The following is a 21,694-nucleotide window of genomic DNA, read 5'->3' as shown; positions in this document are numbered from 1 at the left end:
TTTTTGAGCTTTACGTCATGTTAAGCTCATGTGCTATTTGTGCTTTAAAGAATGAAGCACAAATATTACAAGAGTAAACTTGTAAATAAAATAAAACCATAATATTACGAAAATAGTCGAAAGAATACGGTTGATATTTTGACAATAATGCCAAAATAATACGAGAATCAAGTCATTATATTCCAGCTATATTCTGGTAACATTTTGACTTTATTCTGGTAATGTTACGACTTTCTTCTCGTAATTTATTCATAAATATTCTTACTTGCTTGTTGAAATGCCTGTTCAAAGTTAAGGAGGAAATGCAACAGAGTTAGAGAAATGCTGGGCAGCCTTCACAGGTAAACATAACTTTACTTAACCAAAAATAACAGCTTGAACATTTAACTCAGTTCCCATTATCTCATGATTTTCTGCTTTGTAGTCTTAATTATTGCACTTATTTTCTAGAGAGAGAAGCTACTATATGATTCTGCCAGAAGGAGCATAAGAATCACATAGAAAAAAACAACAGTATTTTATTTTTAAACTCCAAAACCTCATGTAAGATTCCTGCGTCTCCGACTCCATCTCTCCTTTGCGGTTACACGTCTGACCACAGATCTGAGCCAAGCGTCCTGGAAGCCAGAGGTGCGCCTCTTCAAGGGGACATGTCACCACAGGCGTTTCATTCAGGCCTGCCTGGAGTCCTTTGTTGCCCTGGGGGAGCTGTAAATGTGTTCTCACCATGCTCACTTAGGGTTCAGTTATTAGGGAACGGCCTGGCCGCAGAGTGATCCACCTGTTCACCAGCTGATCCCTGATGACAGCTCCTGCTGTCCCCAAGGGCCGCTCTAACACGGCCGCCACAAACACACCAGAACAAGACAGGTAATATAAAAACTGGTCTAATGGTGCAGGGCTGTAATATGTTAAAATCACTTATATTTTATCCCCACTGTTGTTTAGAAAATCTGATTTCAGCATAATAAATGTCATCGTTTTACTCACCACGGCCTCAGAAGGCACATATGTCAGATTGTTTCAATGCAACATCTTGTAATACTGCGTTGATTTTGTTTTTATTGCAAAACATTTGTCGCTGAGCAATCAGACATGTTGAAATGTGGGGAAAAAAATAACTTTTTTCTGTGCTGGATATGATTCAGTTTCATTTAGTCCATGTCGAATTTCAGAGAAATAACGTAATCAAGCGCAAAATTGTTTAGAAGCACAAAAATACATTTGGTTTCAGTTTGTGCAATAAAAAAAAACTGGTCTTACCTTGGTCCATCAAAATTCAATAATATTACAACCAACAGCTAAGGCTGTCTCAATAAATCAATTAATCGCATAATAAATCATTCATATGGAAGTGACTGAGTTAGTTTTAATTAATCGTTTTTTTCTTTTTTCTCTCTCTTTCTAACAAAAAGTGGATGACAAAAGTCTTCATTCTGGTGCTTTGTTCTTTTTTTTTGAAGGACAATTTTGTTTACAGAAACTTCATAATTCATTTGATTTGTTGTTTTTGTTTAGTTTTATTTATCTTGGATATTTAAAGTGTCTCCCAGTTCCAGTGTTAAATGCTCATTAGAATCTAAAGTTTATTGATCTTTAAGAACACGTTCGTCATTATTATTGTATTACTTGAAAATAGTCTCACAACAACAATATTACAGTTTATTGCAATAACTTCTGGGACAATTTATCGTCCAGCAAATGGAATTACTTACTTAAAACAAGCTCCTAGTTCTTGCTGAAAAGTTACTTCTAAGTTAGTTTTGTCTTGTTTCAAGTATTCTAAGATATTTACACCAGTAACTAGAGCAAAACTACTTAGTACGATTTAGTGTTTTTGACCGAGTGCAGATTGACTGTGTTGTAAGAGGAGCTGAAGGGGACAGTGATGTTTAAATCCAGCTTCATGCTTCCTGCCCACATGTAAAGTAAAGCTGCACCTTGTTCATGCAGCACCTTCCCCCACTGAGTGCTCTATGCTAAGTTACCTGCCTGGATTCCTAATTTGGTTTCCTCACTAGCAGCATCAATTTCTGCCACATTAATTTCACTTAAAAATACCTGCAAATTGTTTTGGAGGGTTTTTTTTTTTGTTTGTTTTTCCAGCCATAATTCATTTTACTTTAACAAAGAACCAATCTATGTGTTTTCAAAAGACGGAAAGGTACTTGATCTTTCTGTCGTCGCCTGCTGCTGTCCGCCCATATTTTAGGAAAACATTATTAAAGAGGAAATGAGAGATTTTCTGAACCATCACACCTTCTTCTGTTATTCTGTTTTCACCTCAGTGGTGTTTGCCAGCGGGTCGTCGGCTCTGACAGCTGCTCCCGGCATTTTAACACCGACTAAAACGCTTCATTTCCACTAGTTTAGTTCCTTTCGCTTAGACTGTTTAAAAAAAAAAGGAATGAAAAACAGCATAGGTGTGGGGAGAGAACAGGGTGAAGTCCCTTCTCAAGCCAAGTTTAACTCCAGTGCAGCTGTTGGTGGAGACCTGCCTTTATAGCTGATTACCTCATCATAACCGGGTTATGAAAATATCATCACTTGGTATGCGTGAGCGTGTACGAACAGGGAGAACGCAGAGCTAAATCGGGCGGAGTGAGATCAATTGTAAAAGTTGTACAGGAGCAAGAAACACGTTGCTGCAGTTGGATTTTCAGCAAATTTTGTGTCCTTTATGTTTTTTTTCCTTATGTTTCAAGGAAACAAAACAGTAAATGGGGACGGGGGGGCGGGGGGGTTCCCTCTTTAAAATCTTCACTTATCTTTCATATGCATCACTTTATGATGTCTTTTTTCATGCTTCTTGTTTAGTTTTTCTGAACGTGGTTACCTTACGCCAAAAGGAGCTTGTTTAGTTGATACACAATCTACAGAAGAGACTCTAACTGTTTTGTATGGAGGCAATTGGCCCCAAAAATATCTGTCCTTTTCAAATTAATCTTCCATCCTTTCTAACTGCTGTCATAGGCAATCGTAGCTCTTGAAAAGCCAGAAATATTATTTACATTTTTTATATATCTAATTTCATGATTAGTAGTTTATGAATAAAATCCATTTCCATTCCTGTATTAGGATGTTAATACAGCAACGGGGCAGAATTATATTGATGTTTATCTTTATTGTTATTTTCTGTTCCTCTTTAAAATATTCCATTCAATTTCTCTATGTTTGAATTTTAGAGTCAAAATCACTGAGAAATTACTGTTTAAACTTTACCTTTAATAACATAAAGTTACCTAATTTTTAAAGTGCAATCAGTAATACTTTTATGACAAATTTGTATCAGTAATGATTTCTTGGTTAATGTCAAGTTGTCATAACAAAGACATTTTGAATAATGTCAACTTTGTATTAAAAGTGTCATAATTTACCGAATGACGCTTTATGACAACAGTCATTAATATTCATGAAGGCTTATTCATGTTCATGACAGGTGTCATGTCATGTTTATGACAGTGTCATGGCAGTCTTATTCAACCCCCTTCAAATAAAGTGTTACCAAGCTTTTTTTAAAGACTTCGTTTAGAGGACAATCCTGAGAAGGTGTTATGATCCTTTGATATTTGGACTTTTTTTCCAGATATTTTCTCTTTTGATTATGTCCTTATTGCTTGTATTTTATTTTATTTTTTTTACATTTTGCCATTTTAGTTTATTCCTTAAGCCGAAAAGAAAAATAGAACTGAGCTCCAACTTAAAAAAAATGAGTTAATTTGTTACATGTAATCAAATTAAGTTTGTCAAACTTATTAATGAGCTAATTATTAATTAACATGACAACGTAATAAACTTAATTTGATTGTAATTCACTTTTTTTTTTTAAGTTGGATCACTTGTTTTCTTTTGTTTTTAGTTATTCTCAGTTTGTGTTTTGCTTTTACTCCATTAAATTCGTCTTTATTTCTGTTTCTGTCCAGTTTTCTTTTCTCCTGTCACTCTCTGTGTTTTTGTTAGTTTTTTTTTTTCATCTCATCTCAGCTGTCAATCATTTCCTCCTTTGTTTCCACCTGCTCCGCTCCCCGGCTGCATCCACTTACCTGTAATTAGTTCTGCTGGTTCTTTTGTCATTTCCACTCCTTCTCTGTATATAAACCTTCCTGCTCTCTTCTGTCGCTCTGCTTTTTATTATGTCCCAACTCAATGTTTGTAAGTCTTTGTTAATTCTCATTGGCTCAGGTTTTTTTTTTCTTCTGAGGTCAATAAAATCATTATTTACCTCAAAGTAAAACTCACACATTCCAAGTATTTTAAAGTTTTTTTGTTTGTTTTTTTCCCCCAACGGGATGGGGTTGGCACCAGGCCCTCAGAGCGGAGAGATCCTCGTTTTCAACTCCCACATAAACAACAGGAGCAGGCGCGTGGCCTTGCAGCCGAAGTGGAGCATAAATTGAACAGAGGTTGTGATCTGGGCCCAGACGTCCGTCAGACAGCGGGACTGAATGCGTCTGCAAGCAGAGCCGTGAGTAATGGATTCCTATGGAGTCGATATTTTTCTTTTAAAGAGGTAAAAACGCCTGTATTATAAATCATAGAAAACTTATTAAACATTTTAAAATCTGCTTAACTTGCCCAGATTATATAAAAACAATACAAGATGTGAGATTTTTTAAAAATAATTTAACTATAAGAAAGTTGACTTTTTTCTTTCCAATGTTATCAGAAAACTAATCTAATTATCTTATAATTACAGCAATTTTATTAATAAGAATGAAGCTTAAACATCCCAATTAATTGGTAATCTAATCCTTCATTAGTTGTGGTGCACCAAAGGCTAAAACACATTAAAAGGTTCATTAATTCTTTTTATTTATGTTTAATTATTTTTTTTTACAGATGGTGATTTTGCATTGTATATGCTCATGAAGTGATATCTTCCAATTTTTGATGACAAACTGTCAGAAGTAAAAAGTATCCTGTTTATTATTACAGCCTTTCTGACACTCTAGAGGTGCATTCATTTTCAGGTGAAGGCATGAGGTTTTTCTGCCACTCGTGTACTTGGTGATAACTGAGATTTTTAAAAGCCCTCCACACAGTTAAAATGTCTAAACCCTAATGGCATTTAATTTCTGTACACTGGAAATGTTGGCCGTAGTAGAAATGATGTAGTGTAGATCCAGTTACCCAACATCTTCATTGCATTTTGTGGTTTAAAAACTGAGCTCCATTAGAAACTCAAGGAGGTAAGGACTGGTAAAAAAAATATTAAAGAAACCATTAGCTACAATTGTTCTGAGAATAAAATATCTCGAGTAGCATAACTGTGGTAGCTGTTGGCTTGGTTAGTCAAATTAGCTCTGTTGTAGCTCAGAACATAACTAAAAATCACACTTGCTCATAAAATTTCACACATAATATAAAAATCATCCTTTGAGTTGAATTTAGTTTAATTTTAAAATATGCTCTCATTTCCAATACTTTTGAAACATTTACAAGTTAACAATCATGCTAACAAGGGTGAGCTAAAGAAGATATAAAGTTTTCCTCGCTTCAGAGTGACGTGTGCATGTAAGCTTTAAAATACTTGAAAACCACACACATCTTACTCATGAGGATGAAATGGAAGGGGGAAAAAAAGCTCAGCGACGGGACAGAGTCCATTAGCAAATACCTGAATGAATTACCTGCATTTACCACGGCTGAAACAGAACCTCTTATCTTTGAGCTGCGAGCCTCGTATATCTTAAAGTCATGCAGCTGATGAAATGTTTCAGTGCAGCGCTTCAAGAAATATGAGCCAATAACCGTTAGAGGTCCCATGTACTTCAGCCACAGTAGCCGCTGAACAAAAGTGGGCGATGTGACCCTGGGGCTCTGAGTCGACATTCTTACCGTTGCGCCAGTGCTTACTGTACATTCATCATTTGGCACTGTGGGCTTTATCGGGACTCAGGAGTTGTATTACAAGCCAGAGGCGCCTCGTTGTTTGACTTTCCCTGTGTGGGGAAAGTCAGACTTTCCCTGTGTCCTGCCTTCGGTAGAACGTAGACGTGATTGTCACTGACTTCGTGAAAACCAGACGTGACGCTGTACAGCTGACTCAGAAGCGCCTACGAGCAAAATCTGGGCGTATTTGAACCCCTTTTGGTGTAGCTGTTTATATTTATCAGGTTGGGACAATGAGCAGCTCAGCAGCGTCTCGCTGCCTGTTGTTGTGCCATTGTAATACAATCTAAATTGGATCTAGCATCTTTCAGATCTACTTATCCAGCTACTCAAAATGTTACTCATCACAATAAGACAAAACAGATGGATATCAGGGTTTGTTCCTTTTCTTTTAGTGATCCCATCGCAGTAAGAACTGATTGCAGCACTCTGTTTAGTTCAGTTTTCCCTTAAATCTGGATTACTAAGAAAGAATTTTGTTTTTCATTTTTTAGGATGATATGAGGTAGGAAACGCTGTGATGTTTTTGTTGACTCAAGTAGAACTTTCTTTTTCCATCTCTTGTTAGACAAGTTCTGTTCCTTAAACTATTGTAGATGCATATTCCTCTTTTTCTGCCAACATGTTGGATATTTAAGAGAAGTTTTCAATTGCGTCATGTTTGAAGGGATGATCTCTATCTACACACAAGGACTTCAAAATTGGAAAATTTGCACTGTCTACAAAATAAATGAAATTCAATCTGTGACGGTGTTGCCTGTGTGGTGATGGCAACATAACACACTCTACCATTGTGTCAATTTTAAGACTGAAAATTCAACGAAGGCTGATGAACAAATGGTCATATCACGAGCAGAAGAAGAAAAACTGGCAGTGTATTGGTTTTGTTTGGGTTTAGTACATGTGACGTGACATCCTACCATGACTGTGTCCATATATTTGTGGCACAGTCCAATTAAAATTCAGGAGACAAAGTGTGAAACATGAAGTGTAAAAATATCAGAAATTTTGAGATTCTTAGAAATGTTCTTAAAAAAAAAAATTCTGAGTTTCAAATCTCAGACATTTTCAACTTTTAAGACTGAAATTTCCATATTATTTTCCAGAAAAATTCAGATTTTTTTTCTTCCCAGTTTTTGAGTTTCTGCATCTCAATTTGAATTTTAACTTATTTTCCCCCTCTACGATACCTCTAATATGCTGCCTGCAGTTCTGGATCAGACTTCAGTGAAATTATTGGACATTCTATCAACTATATTTTCTATTGATATTGATCACGTGTCTCACATTACATATGATTATTGATTTATTAGCCAGCCCTGGTTGCTATATTGCACAGGTCTTAATACTTTTATTGTGTAGTCTGAAATTAGTCACTCTATTTGCAGCTGTTTAAAGCAGAAAACTTGATTTGTTTAATTTTTTTTGTTGGTCTACATCTAATAAAGTTTATGTTTTGTGAGGACTTTTCCTCTAATGAGTCATTGCAATTTTCCTTTTATTGAGCCTGAAGCTGGTTATGAAGAGGGATTGTTTCTTCTAGGCTGGTGCCAGGCATGAGCACCTCTGGGTAATTTTTAGAGGCATCTCTCAGAAATGTAAGCATGCACCGTCTTGCACATACCGAAAGACACCTGCATGCATGCAGGCTGGGAGAAAGCTAGTCCTTTTAATTTTTTTTCTGCACTTTTTTGGCACACATGCCCAAAGTTCTAATTGTGTTCACTCTGAGGAGTTAATTAGGCTTGTCAAGCAGGACTAAAACATGATGGGGGGCGGGGGGGGGTGTTCCTAACAAGTCTGACCTTTTCAAAATGACGAGCTGTTTCAGCCACACCTAAACTTTGATAACAAGCATCGTTGTTCAGTTCCCTTTGAGGCTTAATTTGAAGTTCACAAACTTATAACATTAGTGGTATAATGGAACAGCAGGGATTATGAATGCTGGATTTAACCCCTGGGTTTGCTTTCTTCACTTGATCTGCTTATTGGGTCTTGGTGAGAAAAGGAATTATAGTTTCTGAACACTTAAAATACCAAAAGGAGAAAATGAAGCCTCTTCCACACTCCTGCTGGTTGGCTAATAAGGAGCGACTCGTTAGGAGTCCAGCGTTTTCCGCAGACAACCATTTTAAATACAGCACTGCGATGCATCCAACTGATTCTCTGACATCTACAGGACTGACATCTACAGTCCTGTTTCTCTGTCACTCTTTGTCGTTTTTATGTGTATTGCTCTTTATGTTTGCATTTGATTCAGGGGCTGCACACTTGACCTGTTAACTCTCAGGCTGCATTCACACCAGCCCTGTTTAGTCCGCTTTAATCAAACTCTAGTCTGTTTGCCTGGAAAGTTGTCGAGGTGTTGAATGTTGAATCAAACTCTGATACAAACTCTGGTCCGCCTAAAACCTTAAGTCTCTGTTCTCTGGTGATTTGAAGGCGTATGTGAATGCCAAGTGGACCAGAAGGCTCCAAAAGCAGGAAGTGAACTATAACGCAGGGAATTATGGGTAAATATAACCAAAGCAAAAGCAAGAATGTAGCGTTACTGGGACAAATGGCTTCTAGTCTTTTGCCAAAGAGAAATCTTAAAGTTCGACCCCAGTGTATTTATGTTTACATTTTGCAAAGAATGAAGTTGCGCTCAGTCTCGTCTTTAGAGGCTTTCATGTTGCTTCCTTCAGTGGTTTTTGGTCCAACAGCGCCACCACCGGTGAGGGGGGGTGAACAGATTCACACACTCACTTTTTGAGGTGGTCTCAATCCGCTTCCAATCCAACTCTGGTGTGACTACACATTAGATGGCATCTATAAAAAGATTTGAAGAACCATTTTGTGTATCAAACGTTTTGGTTAAACTTGCATATATTTTCTATGCATGCACAAATGCATTTAAAATTAATCTCTAATTTAGGCTTTGAAGCATGAAAAACTTCTAAAGAATACGTTTAAAGTTTAATAACCAGTTATCAAAGACTTTTACAGTCATATAGGATGGTACCTCCACTTATTATTTTTACTTTTAGTTCCAGAAAATGCTTAAAGCATATTTACCACATCAGTTATCCACGCCAGGGCTCATAATTGGTTTTCATAAGCAGAGGAGCCATCACTGCTTATACATCATCTGATATTGTTGCGCCAAAGGTTAGACGAATTTACAAGCGTCGTTAACGATCACCGCAACTTATTAGTCTGCCCTTTGGAGGGGGCTGGCTCTATGTCATCCCTCTGTTCGGCTTGGGAACAAAAAAATGACACCACAGTCATGTGGAAGTCATCAGCGTGGCGCTGCAGCGTGACCAAAAGCTCTCCAAACATCCTTTTATTTGTTGTTGCACAATTTTAGAGATGGAGGAAACGCAGGCGACGTGATGACAGTCAGAAAACATTCCGGACAAGTTGTCCTCCTAGTCCTTTACGTCAGCAAACTTAAAGTTGCAGTACTGTGTATTTCCCAGACATGTAGTGCCATTTTATAGCACAATCAAGTAACGGTTGCCTTCCGTTTTCCTAAAAATGCTGTATGTATCAAATATGAATAAACATTTTTTACTTTGTAATTTAAGTCCTTGAAGTTGGGTTTCTCTTTAAAAAATGTCTGGTCTTTCTGAAGCTCCGCCTTCAGGAAGTCATCACATCATTGATCTTCTATTAACCCTTCAATGTTTTTACCAGTGTTGCACTGAGAAGTAGCTCATAATAAAATCAGCAGATGTGCAGTTCCACCAGCGGTTTGCTAACTGTTCCTGGCTAGTCTGAAGGAGTTGAGTGGGGGATGTGAGCTCTGTTAAGCTTGGATACTGCAGCTCAGAGGAGGAGCTTCGTCGTTGAAGGCAGAGCTAGATCCACTCAGGCATTTTACACAGTTGAATGGTTGCCATGGGAAATTAAAGGATTTTTCAAACATGCACGAAAGAATCGAAGTAACACTCCAGGTATGTTAAAATAATAGCACGGAAAACGCACAAGTTTTTATATTTAACTGTCCCTTCAAGATTTTCGTTCTTCAAATCTTTATGTACATCAGCAGCTCAAATGCAGAAACATCTATGCGGATTAATTTTATTTATTTATTTTTTACCCAGACACTCAAGACACTATTCGATAAAAATGCAGAACAAATACAAGTATTCATATGCACATTTTGTCATGTTAGAGGTGCCACTAGTTTAATTTAATTTTGTGTCATAATACAAAGTAGAGCATATTAAGAAAAACTTTAAAAATATATATATATATTAATCTGTGGTGTATTCCCTTAATTAATGGTGCATCAAGCACGTATAGTGGAGCCTAGAGTGGGAACAGATCCTGGAGAGAAAAAGGACATTACAACTGACTCCTAAGGCATAGATGAAAAACTTATTTTCCCTCTCACCAAATCCCTCTGAGAATGAGGAACGTTCGTGTTCAATGCCTTCATTTCTCTTTTGACTGTCAGCATGTTTGGATTCGTGGAAATGTGTTGGCTCTTCAGAAAATGGCCGCAATTAGAGGCTGATTTATCAAAGCGTTCCCCAATCAAGTCATGGCAGAGGTAACTGAATGTACCCCCGTCTGAACTTAATGATCCACCTCACTTTTCAGCCGGAGTGACTTCATCCTGATGAGAGAAGCATGGTATATAGGAGTGCCCGCTAATGGGCGTTGTTGGTGATTATGGATGATTGACAGGCAACCAGGTTAATCCAGCTTTGCGGGGAATGTTGCTGGAAGCTGTTTTGGTGTTCTGGTACATCTACGTCCTGAACACATGTGGTTTCCAGATGTGGCTGTTGCGATGGATGCCGCCAGACACGTGTGAAGCAAAACCATAACCATAACCGCAGCGGTTAAGAGAAACGGCGTCGGTCACATACTCAATGTGTGTTTTGTTGGGGCGACGTACACAAGCACAGCCCAACTGATGGCGCAACAGCAGCGAGCTCACTCTTTTTATTGATGCGGGTTGATTCTCTTTTTGGTTTAGGTGAGATTTATTGTAAGGGCGTTGTTTAGCTGTGAAGCTTCAAATGAGTTGGGTTCTTGGAGGCTAAAATAAGTTTGAACATCTACTGGAAGCAGTGGTGGGATGTAGCAAAGAACAAGCACTTTGTCACTGTAGTCAAGTACATTTTTATGCTTCTGTACTTGAGTAGATTTAAGTGAGTACCTTAAACTTTTCCTTCATTAAAGGTCTGTACTACTTTCTACTCTACTCCATTTCTATAATGTGTTGCATTACACATTACAGTAGTGTCGCATTGCATTTTTTTTCCTATTAGTTTGAAGGTAATCAATGACTTATAAAAGTTAACAGTTTCAAAAATCAACTTTTTAAAAAAAAATTGTCGGGAAATTAAAATATTGTTCACTGTTGACCCATTACAAGGCTGAATATGAAATATTTTTTAACTGCAGAGTGACAAACTGGAGCTGAAATGTCAGTAGAAATGACCAGTGCTTATTCCTCTGTCAGGTTTGTCTAATTGTCACTTTTTTGCAGACAACTTTTACTTTAATGTATTTACTGCAATTAAATTTCAAATTGGAAGAAAAAATGTAATACCAGATATACTGTTTATGGGGTTATTTTGACATTCTTTAGTTCTTGTTTAAATGAGTGAAACCTTTTGTTAAATGGATTGCTGTCACGCACAGTGTGACATCACCCTCACTTCTTAATTTGAGACAGCTCATGGCAGGATGGCTAGTAAATATTGATTGCTGTTTTTATACTTTTTACAAAAATATTATAATTTCTCTATGATTAATTATAGAGAAATCATAATTGGCTAACATTGGAAGGTGATCCAAGTTTCATGAAAAATGGTCTGGCTCAGTTCTGGCAGAATTCAAGGACGGACATTAAAATGAGTAACCTTTAATATCAGGCGAAAGTACAAAATAACTCTGAACTTTTAAATACTTTGTTTGTGTAGACATTCAGTCACCCAGGTCAGAGTAATTGTAAATCCTTAAACAGAAGGCATCTGGACTACTTGCCAAACTCTGTCTTTAAAACAACAAGCCAGAGAGGAACATCTGGTTTATATTTTGTGTTTTGCAACTCCAAAAGCCTGGACATGTATTGTGAATGAACACTGAAAAAACACACATGCATACACACACTAAAATGTTGCTCCTTGAAGATAAAACCTAAAAGAAAACAAGTGTCTCCAGTTGGTATTGTAAAATTAGAAATTGCTTTAAGAATAAGTCTTGTGTGTAACTACAAAACACACCTCTTTTATAGTCTTAAATTTTCCTTGTATTTCTCTGATGCAGTGATTATTATTTTGTTTGTTTTTTTTTCAATGAAGTCTGCATCCATCCTTTCACAAACTCAAGAAGTACTACATCTTGCCATGTTCTCATTATCAAACGTTCTGCCAAAAGGGTTTGCATCATTGCAAGGAAGAACCAAAGCTGAAGTGTGTGCTTAGGCATGAGGTTTGACTTTAGGAGTGTATACGTTGGCATTGCCTATGATCACATGGTCTTAGTTATGTTTTTCCAAATGGTTAGTGGTCTCAGAAGAGACCTGTCCTGAATCCGGTTCCAAAACCACTCAATTGAAAAAATATGGGCTCCATTTAATATATTACCTGTGGTGTGCCACAAACACATTGCCACTATGAGTTTGTGAACTGAGGGTAGAAGTATTTAGTGATGTTTAGACCTAACCAGACAGAATGAATTGAATAAAAGAAAGTTTAAAATGATATTAAAAAATACTTCTGACTAAATCAAGTTTTCAGCCCTGTTTTGTTTGGTTCAGTTGTTGGTAATCCAAATGTAACTCTGAACCACCCTCAACATGTGTATTGGTGCATCCTAGTATGAGAGAGAGGAGTGCATACACCTCTGATCTTGACAGACGTCCCCAGGGAACAAGTCCACATCTCTATTCCTGAAAACTTTATGAACAGAACTAGACGGTGGGATATTCTTCAAAGGAAGGCTGGGAAAATCCAAAACCCATCTGGGCGGAGTCCTTCATCAATATCGCATGAGGATCTCGCTGGGTTTCCTCGTATGTAGCAGACTAGTGGAGGGGGGTTGTTTTTCCCACCAAAGCTTTGACTTGTGGAAGGTTTGGGTTTTTAAGTTGTAGAAATGTGGTGGTGAAAAGCATGGCTGGAAGAGTAGGTGTTGACGGGATGAATTCCAATGGTTCGATCACAGCTGGAGCTCTTTCGATAAGTAGTCAACTCAGATTTAAGTATAAAACAGAAGTTGATCAAATAGTTGTTCAAGGAGTAAAATCTCATAACAGAATAAATTACAGCTACCCAAATTATCCGTCAGATCTCAGTGATGTAATGGGACGATTTAGAGTTAAGGATTTAAAGCAAATCTCTGAAGCACACAGGCAGGTTTTTCATATTCCGTCTGAAAAGGACTTGAGTGAAGTTGCCCCCCCAACTTTTTCAAATTAAACAAAATTAGCATCAAATGTTTGTGCAGCAAAAAGTTTTGTTTGTGCGGCTGTCATTTTAAAGAATTTTTGGTAACACAGTTGATACCAATTTTGTTTGATTTGAGAGGGTGGTGGTGGGGAAACAGGGTTACATGCCCCCAACTTCTTTAAGTACAGTACTAGTTTAGTCATCTGACACTTTATGCCCTTACTCAGGTTACACAGTTTGTCAATTCTCCTTACCTTGCGCTCTCCCTCATTCTAGTCAGAACTCCATAGGTTGAGTATTTAGCCTCATTCAGGATGAACCACACCTTCCCAGGAAACAGATCCAGCAACTGGTAGCACCAGAGGTGTGGAGAGAAAACCCTGTGGTCAAGTTTCCTATAGACTTCAGACTGTCTGGACAGGAAGTCACAAAAAGCTCATATCCTCCTAGTTTAAAAGACATATTTGACCTGCACAGTCAGTTGAAGCATGTTTGTTTCCAGCGGTTACGGGCATCAGAGTTTTGCTTTTTAAAAATCCTTGAGATTTGTGATCTCTGGTTGTTTTATGCTTCCTAAAAATATAGATATTTAATCTTATACATTTGTGAAACCAAGGATTTTTCTCACTCTTTGTGTAGACTAAACATTTGTTATTGTGTAGGAACAGTAGGGGGCCACAGGAGGCTCCTCACATTTTTTGTTTCAATACTATGAAAACATTCCTTTGGGGAACAGGTCATGTCCACAAACATGACTGACCAGCATTTTACTTTCTGCATCGTTGTCGTTTCTAATGTTTTCCCAATGTAGTATTGCTCTTGTCTCTGGCAAGTTGCTTTCTTAACGGACTCACGTTGTTCTAAAATCCTGTCCCAGAGAACATGGTGTCTATTTTTCCAAAGCTTATCTGAACATGAATCTTCTTAATGTAAAACTTGTTTCCACAATGCAACAGTCTGTCCCATCATTGCCAAGCTGAGAGACGTTGACAGTCAGTTTGAACATACAACTTGTCCTTTTTCCTCCACTGTAAAGTTTGAAGTGGCAGTTCTGGATGTAATGTTATGCCACAGAGCTGTGAAAACTTTCCTATGGTTACGTCTTCCCACTCAGCGTCAAGAGTTCCACTTTCAGCGCCATCTGAAAGACTGGAGGTCACAGCAATCATTCTAAGTTTTCCACCCTCACTTTTTATATTCTGAAATGCCCAAAAAGTCTGAACTCATTCAGGTCTGAAACTTTGATGAATTTTGTTTCTACCCACAACACGATCTGTTATCAGCACCTGTTTTAAGTGATAGTATTGATCTTTAACCTTTTTTATAATAGTAAATGCGTTTCAAACTTAAGACAGTAAGGCAAGAGCATTGAAGGTGCAGCCTTTGATTCATGACTGAACTAGTTTTGAAATATTCCAAAAAATTTATGTATGTTTAAAGTATGCTGTCTTTCATGACAAATGGCCAAAATCACCATCTGCCTGAACCGGCTGATAGAAAAGCTGTTTTATTGCCTCGTTTGAGTTTTTGAAGTCTGTACAAACCAGCTGTTGGGTTAGGGTTTGGCACCTGTTTGTAAAACCTCTTATTCTAGATGATCAATGGCTAGATTTGCATGACATTCAAAGAAGTCAGGTGTAGAAATCACTCGGCTTACATTGTGCGCCATCACCTGGAATCAGTTCTTTTCAGAACCCGGTTCGGCTCTGATCCTCCATCCATCAGTGGCAGCGCCCCCCCCCCCGTGTTTTTCAGCATTCTGACCTGCTCTTTTAAACAAAGACCTGCATTGTAGGACCGATCTCCCATAGAGTACAACTTTGATTCATCCTTACCTCTTTCGTTCACCTTGTTCTCCTTCAGCCACTTTGTAAGAGGCTGTCACCAGAAGGTTGTTGCTTGGCAGAGGGTTCAATGGGCCTTTGTTGACAATGATGAAAATCACAACAAATCTCTCATTACCAGAACGCAGCAGTGCAGTCCACTAGTTTGGCTCCCACCGGCAAAACATTTCAGCGGGGTGACCTGGAGCTGCCACTGCTCAGGGTATGATACAGAGAGCAAAACCTTGTTCCTGTCATTTATGCGGCGGTTAGTTCGCGTGAGTTCCTTAAGTCTTCTTGCTTCAGAACACTTCCTGCCGTAAATGTTACGCTCCGGCACGCGCATTGTCAAGAAGGAGATTAAGCATGTTAACGATAACAACACCTGATCACTGGCTATACATGACAGTAAACAGTCTTAACCTAGCATTGCCTCTATAAAGCGACAGGGAAGTTCAAGTGCATTGGTCCTGTTGTGGGTGCCCTGGGCTTGGTATGTGCAGAATGCATAAGGAGGTATCTAAGGTCTGTGCTGTGACTTGACCCCACTCTGGGTCTCATCTGGGGGTCTGGTGGCTTGAGACAAGCATGCAAGGCAGGGGGCAGGATCATGTCGCCTGGAAGGAAATAAGAGGCAAGGCTACCCAATCCCTGCTCACCTCTGTTGCTTTACGCTGTCACTCAGAATGACCCCAGAGAGCCTGATTATAACTTATATGTCTGTCAAAGGGGCCCCATTGAAAATCCTGAATGAAAGGAGCGAGACTGCTGGTTATAAAAAGTGAGCATTTCCTTTCCTAATTTGACTTGGACAAATTTACTGGCACTCTTGCTACAGACATGCACAAAGCCTTGAACTAAATTTATCCTTTGAATTAATGAAAAAAGGATGTACGTTAACCTTTTTCTTTGTAGATGGGTTTCTAATGGGCCTGTTAACAAGAAGTTCAAACCATATGCCCACAACACACACACACACACACACACACACACAAGTAAATCAATAAATCAGGTTATTTGTTTCAAAGGAATAAGCGTTGATCAAGTAAATAAAAGAAACCACAAAATGGCACAGAGCCAAGAAAGCAGCTGAAATGGCAGGATTTGGAAAACATTCCATTCATGGTCTGTATCAGTGGAAATTTATATAAGTTGGTTTAGTTCTAATTTAAAAGTCATGCTTAAGAAAGTACAACAAGTTCTGCATTCAACAGCCATGGCTGTGGACCTAGCTCCACCTATGGATTAACCTCTTTCTTGGAGCTACAGTTTTCAAGTCTCTGAGCTTCCGCCTCACAGAGCAGCTCTCCCCTGTGACCCCCTCATTAAGCTCCTTCAGACTAGCCAGTAGCAATTAGCAAATACCGGGTGGAAGATAATATGATCTACTTTTCAGTGCAATGTTGGCAAAATGTTCTTAAAGGGTTAATAGAGGAGTGATGTTGTGAGCAGGGGGTTTTAAAGCAACAGAGGCCCAATTTCAATGTGTTAAATTAGGAAGTAAAATTGTCTAATCATAACATTTTTATTGCAATTGAAGTTAACATAGCTGAACTTGACCAGAACACTTTCTCAAAACTTGTTCAGGTCACCTAGAAAACTGCTGCTGTGACCTGTGTCCGACTCGTGTTCCTATAGTAGAACTACCCACCTCAAGTTGAGCGCAGAGCTTACTGCAAGTTTGCCAAGCTGAAATTGTCTTTGTTTTTCAGACAATGGATCTCTGATTATAGTTAGCAATAGAACAAAGCCTCATTATTGAATGATAATTACTGCTGGGACATTTTGTTTGCTGCGACTTGTTCGGTGACTGATTAGCTGAAACAAACTTCAGTGAAGAAATTTGTCAGCTGGTGGCTGCAACAGATTTCAGGAAACAAAACTGAACTTTTTTAATTTTTTAATTTTTTAATTTTTAGTAAACCTCCAAGTAATGACTATGTATTTGCAGCATTGTAATAATGTTGGTGATCTAGGTTTGTCCCTCAAGCTTTTTCAACCACACAGTTTAGTGTGTTTAATTGGGATTTGAAGTGACAGATCAATCAAAACTAGTGCATAATTGTGAAGTAGAAAGAAAAATCTGAAAATTGTGGCATTAACTTTGAATACAAATTCAACCATATCTGCAGATATTTTGGGGTAGCTATGTCTGTAGCAGCTTTGTAGATCTAGACACTAACATTTTAACGTTTTAGCTTCATTTCAGTCAGATAGGATGGAGATGGTCTGTGAGCATCAATTTTTCAGTCTTTCTACAGACTCCAAATTGCATTTAGCTGTGGAATTTGACTGTTCACACCTTTCCAAGACATTGATACGCCTCAACTTTTCCCACCCGAAAACTTGCTCACCCTGGTGATTGGGTTCTAGTGCAGTCATTCATCCAGCGGTCCGTCATGTTTTCAGTTAAAAAAATGTTTAGTTAACAGGAAATGTGGAAATATCACTTGATGATTATGTGCTATTGAAAAATTGGGAGATTAATACCTGAACACCAACTATAAAGCCTTAAAATGCAAACATTTTGGAAATAAATAAATAAGCAATGCTTTGCCTGGTGAGGCAACAAGAAAAGCCTGGTGGCCGGCCAGGCTTATAATACACTGGGGGAAAACCTGTGCCTCAATATCAACCATTACATTGTAGCTCTGGTTGTGCATGACTTGACTCTGAAAATATGACTTGACTCTGAAAATGACTTCTTGAAATATTTTATTCTTGTAATATGACTTTATTTCTGAGTTTATTCTCATTTTATGGATTTATTCTCATAATTTTATTACTTTATTTTCACATGTCTATTTTTTGGGGTTTGTTTTTTTGCAGGACTCTAATACTCTGCTACAAAACATGTGACCATGTTTGACTCTAAAAAATAAATCCATCACTGTGGCACTTTTAAAAAGGTCAACAGCATATAAATCAATATCATGCAGTAAGAAGGGCATGTTCATTTAACTAAATACAGCTCAGCTGTATAGGAATAATAAACCTCTAAATATGGGGTGCTGAACTTTGTACCCAGGCTGTAAAGCCCAATTAAAGTAAGTGAACAGCAGCTGAGGTGATTCAGTTCTCCACGAGTTCAGTTGAAGAAACTTGTACCTGATGAACGTCCTGCAGGGCGATTCAACAGTCTGCTGCTTTAAAAATGACAAAGGAATAAAGGTGGCTCAGAGGTGACACAAATAGAACCGTAGGTCTAGTTGTAGGTCAATGAACATTGAGACATGAGCCCTTCACCCCCTCTCAGCACAGCCGTGGCCACTTGACCCCTCATAAAATTGATGAACAGCGTCTCCACAAATCCTGACTCGTGTTTAACAGGCCGAGAGCTGGAGAGGTGAGACTCTCACCCTACAACTGTTGCTTAGCCACGTGCTGACAAAGCTTCAGCTCTTCCTTTAAATCAGCGTTTAAAAGCTCCCCATTGTCATGTCAGTCCGTCATCAAGGAGCTTTAAAACGTATCTGCGCAGACAGAGCTATTGCTCAACAGACGTGACGCTGTTTAACGGGTGGCTGGGACGGTTTCATGGAGTTCACTGTAAGGCAACACCACAAACTCGGAGGGGGGGGTATTTACTCTGCTTGTGATTTTAATGGAAACGAGGGAGGGAGGAACCCCCCACATTCAATTTTCAAGTCCTGCAATTCATCACCCAACAACTTTTCTGTCCTTTCCCGCAAAAGACGTATTGGTGTCTGCTAACAATGACTTTTATAGGCTATACTGTACTTTCCAGACTGTTCGTTTGGTTCTGCAGTGTACTGCTTCATGTTTCACACTTTAAAGTCTGCCATGTATCCGGTAAGCCTCGATGCATGTCTGCCAACAAAATGGCAATAGCAACAGTTAACACGTCGTACTTTACAAGACAGCAACACAACACTCAAGCTGTCAGGTTCCTGTTGTGTATTTTGAGTAAGTGTGAGGACTCTTCCCTGAACAGAGGATCTCTGCTGGAGGGTGTGGCTTTTCCTGGTGGCAATTGTCTAATCAGTTTTTGGTGATTTAATTGGACTACCTGACTGTGTCTGATGGTCAACCTTTATTGTTGGCTAAAGTTTAGAGTTTTTTATTTCATTGTGAATCTTCGTCCATTTAGTTAAAATGATTCATGTTCTTCAAGCTTTCCCTGCTCTTGTTCATTTGTGCCGATTCTGTTCAGAGTTCTTCAGTCTAATGTTTTACCAGCCCTCTACAAACTGGAAAAGTCTTAAAACGCTCACCGTCGGAGAACACCAACACATCGCCTGGATTTCCTCTTCAACGTTAGCCTTCCACCATTATGTAGCGCCCCTTCTGATTCATTGTTTCACACTGAAGCTTCATCTTCAGCCCTGATCATTTTGAGCTTGAAGATGAAGGAATTTAATAGGAATTTAGCCCGGGAATGGACTGATGTACCCCACATCAGACTTTTTGGAGGTTGAAAAAATTGTCGTTCAGACTGCCATGAAAAAGTCGGGCAAAAAAGTCAGCCTACTTTAATGTCAATTCCTCATAACTCTAGACATACAAGGAATCAAAATTACGCATCTCGCCATCCCCAGGTGAAATTAAAAACTTCAAGATATCACATCAAAAATCCGACCTGGGTCCCATTCACCTGCTTTGTGGATGTAGCCTACATGCTAAAACCTAAACAAAATCTTTGGATTCCTTGCAAAAGCACTCGTACTCCTTGAATCTTTTCATCTTTTATCAACTTACAACTACAAATGTAAATTTTTTTTTGTTTGTTTGTTTCTTGTGGAGGTGGTTTAATATGACAGACAAGTTCAAGGCACTGCGTAGTCATTCAGCTGACTTGGAAGCCCTTGCTGTACCTTTGTCAGATTTGCCTTCAAATCTTAAAATTAATGCAAATTTTCTGCCACAATGTAGAAAATATTTCTCCGCGTCTATTCAAAATATTTTATGTGCCTATTTTTGTATAGATTTGGACTACAGGAAGCAAACACTTCTGTTGAAATCCTCCATCATCCACTCCTTAATTGGCTTTTTTTACTTTAATTGCAAAGTAACTTGAAACCAAGCAGCTTACCCAATAAAGACGTGCATTCCCACCCTTACCTGATCCAGTAAGCAAGCGGCGCTAATGGAGGTGGGCTCATTACCTCGGTACCATGCCAGAGCTCATAAAAACACACATTCACTGCAGCTGTGGGGGGCTCCTCAGCTCACTTACACAGGAATTATTCATGCTGGCGGTGTGCAGTGGGCTAGCTGCAGTTTGGGGTTCTGTCTGTCAGTCCGATGAGGCGTCCAACCTTACTTTTACTTTATAAGTCCTTGGTGCCAGGGGCCCCAACTCGCGCCAGCGTGGGAAAGGAGCGATCATTAGGTCAGGAGGTTTTTACAGGGCACTGCCAAAAGCAGGTAGAAGTTTAAGAAACACTCCTTTCTATCAGCTTAAACATAATTTCTCAAACAGAAGCTCAGTTATTCTCCCCTTTGTCGCATTGTGCAACAGATGCTATAGACTACCTTTGCACTCTAATTGTACTCCAATATGGACTGAAAAGCCAACTCTGGTCCGGCTAAAAACCTAAGTCTTGGTTCGGTCGAAGTGAAATCTGACACGGCTTGAATGCATATGCGGATGCAAGCTTACCACAGACCGCTCCAAAAGCAGGAAGTGAACTGTAGTGTGTCGTATTCAGCGCAAATACAACCAAAAAAACCATTGGAGTCTAGCGCTAATGGGAGAAGTAACTCGTAGCATTTCGCCAAAACAAAAGAGAAATCCTATAAGCGATAAAATCTCACATCACTGCGTTTTTGTCTGTTTCATGAAGAAGAAAGTTGTGTTCAGTGTCTTGTTCAGAGGTTTTTGTCATTTCTTTCAGTGTTTATTGGTGCAGTGCCACCACAGGCAAGGGGGGGGGGGGGGGCAGGTCTTTCAATTGGTTTGTATCATTTGACATTACAATGTGACAGTCTGCAAGTCTACCAGGTGTGAAAACACCTTTAGAAAGTTAGAAAACACAGATTTATTGTATCGGCAAAGAAACATCCTGTAAAACTTATGCAAGCTACTCATGCTAAAATAGGTGGTGACTGTTAAAATGCAGCTACGCAAAATATATCTTGTTATTTTTTTGGTTGTAGCTAACAAAATAGTCAGATAACACACTGACAACAGGATTTGGTAGGAAGTACAGCTGTAAATGTTAATGCATTAATACATGTTATAGATATAGCAATATAACATATTATAGATTAATTGCATGACCTATTTTGACCTAAAAGCCTCTCTCCCATTAAGGGCTATCTAGTTCTAGCTATCTAGTTCACAGCAGCGCTACAGGAAAAAAAGAGCAGGCTGCGTCCAAGGTGGATAATAATACTGGGTAGTTATGGAGAGAACATGGGGCTCTAGAGCGATAAGCCTGGTGGATCAGGGCTCTCCACAGTCTCCCTTTGGGTCAGATGAGAGGAGCTCTTGCTTCTTATCCTTGACCCACTCACTAAAACCATGTGTGGAGGCCTTGGCAGTACTCTCTCTGAAAAAAAGACAGCACCAGTTGGTGTCTGACTGGCTGCCTGTGGCAAAGGATCCCTCTGAACTGG

At 38.9% G+C, this 21,694-nt stretch overlaps 1 long non-coding RNA gene across 4 annotated transcripts in view; it reads right to left on the bottom strand.

The window, feature by feature from the left end:
• The window catches only part of LOC148159592 (uncharacterized), a 285,054-nt gene that overhangs the window by 81,612 nt on the left and 181,748 nt on the right, over positions 1-21,694 (bottom strand). The window contains exon 1 of one of the 4 annotated variants that reach the window (XR_015762816.1): positions 17,459-17,472. The exons of the other annotated variants lie outside the window; for them this stretch is intronic. This is a non-coding gene — a long non-coding RNA (uncharacterized LOC148159592). Of the gene's footprint in view, positions 1-17,458; positions 17,473-21,694 lie in introns of those variants that run through there. 4 annotated transcript variants of the gene reach the window in all.

This window comes from Poecilia mexicana, unplaced genomic scaffold, assembly GCF_051168715.1.
Source record: "Poecilia mexicana isolate PSO_F unplaced genomic scaffold, ASM5116871v1 scaffold_5, whole genome shotgun sequence".
NCBI lineage: Eukaryota > Metazoa > Chordata > Actinopteri > Cyprinodontiformes > Poeciliidae > Poecilia > Poecilia mexicana.
This window is presented reverse-complemented; position numbering and strand designations above follow the sequence as displayed.